At 65.0% G+C, this 2,500-nt stretch overlaps 1 protein-coding gene across 1 annotated transcript in view; it reads left to right on the top strand.

Moving 5' to 3' along the window:
• Positions 1-2,500, top strand: part of INO80E (INO80 complex subunit E) — a 46,131-nt gene that overhangs the window by 41,679 nt on the left and 1,952 nt on the right. The gene's annotated exons all lie outside the window — the stretch shown is intronic.

The raw sequence follows: 2,500 nt of genomic DNA, 5'->3' as shown, positions 1-2,500 counted from the left end.
CTCTCCCCGTGTCTCTCTCCCCGTGTCTCTCTCTCACCGTGTCTCTCTCCCCGTGTCTCTCTCTCCCCGTGTCTCTCTCCCCGTGTCTCTCTCCTCGTGTCTCCCCGTGTCTCTCTCCCCGTGTCTCTCTCCCCGTGTCTCTCTCCCCGTGTCTCTCTCCCCGTGTCTCTTTCCCCGTGTCTCTCTTCCCGTGTCTCTCTCCCCGTGTCTCTCTCCCCGTGTCTCTCTCACCGTGTCTCTCTCCCCGTGTCTCCACCCCCTCGTGTCTCCCCCCGCGTCTCTCCCCCCGTGTCTCTTTCCCTCCCTCTCCCCGTTTCTCTCTTTCCCCGTGTCTCTCTCCCCGTGTCTCTCTCCCCGTGTCTCTCTCCCTCCCTCTCCCCGTCTCTCTCCCCCCTGTGTCTCTCTCCCTCCCTCTCCCAGTGTCTCCCTCTCCCCGTGTCTCCCTCCCTGTGTCTCGTTCTCCGCGTGTCTCTCACCATTAGACTCACCGTGTCTCTCTCCCTCTCCCCGTGTCTCCCTCTCCCCGTGTCTCTCTCTCCCCGTGTCTCTCTCCCTCTCCCCGTGTCTCCCTCTCCCCGTGTCTCTCTCTCCCCGTGTCTCTCTCCCTCTCCCCGTGTCTCTCTCCCCCCGTGTCTCTCTCCCTCTCCCCGTGTCTCTCTCCCTCTCCCCGTGTCTCTCTCCCCCCGTGTCTCTCTCCCTCTCCCCGTGTCCCTCTCCCCGTGTCTCTCCCCCCCGTGTCTCTCTCCGCGTGTCTCTCACCATTAGACTCACCGTGTCTCTCTCCCTCTCCCCGTGTCTCTCTCTCCCCCCCGTGTCTCTCTCCCTCTCCCCGTGTCTCTCTCCCCCCGTGTCTCTCTCCCTCTCCCCGTGTCTCTCTCCCTTTCCCCGTGTCTCTCCCCCCCGTGTCTCTCTCCGCGTGTCTCTCACCATTAGACTCACCGTATCTCTCTCCCTCTCCCCATGTCTCTCCCCCCCCGTGTCTCTCTCCCCCCCGTGTCTCTCTCCCCGTGTCTCTCTCCCCCCCCGTGTCTCTCTCCCCCCCCCCGCCCCACCGCAGCTGTCCCTCTCCCCGTCAGACTCCCCCTCCCCGTGTCTCTCTCCCCGTGTCTCGGTCTCCGCGTGTCTCTCACCATTAGACTCACTGTGTCTCTCTCCCTCTCACCGTGTCTCTCCCTCCGTGTCTCTCTCCCTCTCCCCCCCGTGTCTCTCTCCCCCACCGCAGCTGTCCCTCTCACCGTCAGACTCCCTCTCACCGTGTCTCTCTCCCCGTGTCTCTCTCCCTCCCCCCGTGTCTCTCTCCCTCGCCCCGTGTCTCTCTCTCCCCGTGTCTCTCTCCCTCTCACCGTGTCTCTCCCCCCGTGTCTCTCTCCCCGTGTCTCTCTCCCCGTGTCTCTCTCCCCCACCGCAGCTGTCCCTCTCCCCGTCAGACTCCCTCTCACCGTGTCTCTCCCCCCGTGTCTCTCTCCCCCCGTGTCTCTCTCTCCCCGTGTCTCTCTCCCCGTGTCTCTCTCCCCGTGTCTCTCTCCCCCACCGCAGCTGTCCCTCTCCCCGTCAGACTCCCTCTCACCGTGTCTCTCCCTCGCCCCGTGTCTCTCTCTCCCCGTGTCTCTCCCCCCGTGTCTCTCTCCCCGTGTCTCTCTCCCCCACCGCAGCTGTCCCTCTCCCAGTCAGACTCCCTCTCACCGTGTCTCTCACCGTGTCTCTCTCCCCGTGTCTCTCTCCCCGTGTCTCTCTCCCTCTCCCCCCCGTGTCTCTCTCCCCCACCGCAGCTGTCCCTCTCACCGTGTGTCTCTCTCCCTCTCACCGTGTGTCTCTCTCCCTCTCACCGTGTGTCTCTCTCCCTCTCCCCGTGTCTCTCTCCCCCACCGCAGCTGTCCCTCTCCCCGTCAGACTCCCTCTCACCGTGTCTCTCCCCCCGTGTCTCTCTCCCCGTGTCTCTCTCCCCGTGTCTCTCTCCCCCACCGCAGCTGTCCCTCTCCCCGTCAGACTCCCTCTCCCCGTCAGACTCCCTCTCACCGTGTCTCTCTCCCCCCGTGTCTCTCTCCCCGTGTCTCTCTCCCCCACCACAGCTGTCCCTCTCCCCGTCAGACTCCCTCTCACCGTGTCTCTCTCCCTCGCCCCGTGTCTCTCTCTCCCCGTGTCTCTCTCCCCCACCACAGCTGTCCCTCTCCCCGTCAGACTCCCTCTCACCGTGTCTCTCTCCCTCGCCCCGTGTCTCTCTCTCCCCGTGTCTCTCTCCCTCCCCCCGTGTCTCTCTCCCCCACCGCAGCTGTCCCTCTCCCCGTCAGACTCCCTCTCACCGTGTCTCTCTCCCCGTGTCTCTCTCCCCCACCACAGCTGTCCCTCTCCCCGTCAGACTCCCTCTCACCGTGTCTCTCTCCCTCTCCCCGTGTCTCTCTCCCTCTCACCGTGTCTCTCTCCCCGTGTCTCTCTCCCCCACCACAGCTGTCCCTCTCCCCGTCAGACTCCCTCTCACCGTGTCTCTCTCCCTCTCACCGTG

Source organism: Petromyzon marinus (assembly GCF_048934315.1).
Source record: "Petromyzon marinus isolate PM22_M1 ecotype Great Lakes invasive population chromosome 77 unlocalized genomic scaffold, UKy_Petmar_22M1.pri1.0 chr77_unloc.3, whole genome shotgun sequence".
Lineage (NCBI taxonomy): Eukaryota > Metazoa > Chordata > Hyperoartia > Petromyzontiformes > Petromyzontidae > Petromyzon > Petromyzon marinus.
Note: the sequence above shows the minus strand (reverse complement) of the source record. Positions and strands in the feature narration are given on the sequence as shown.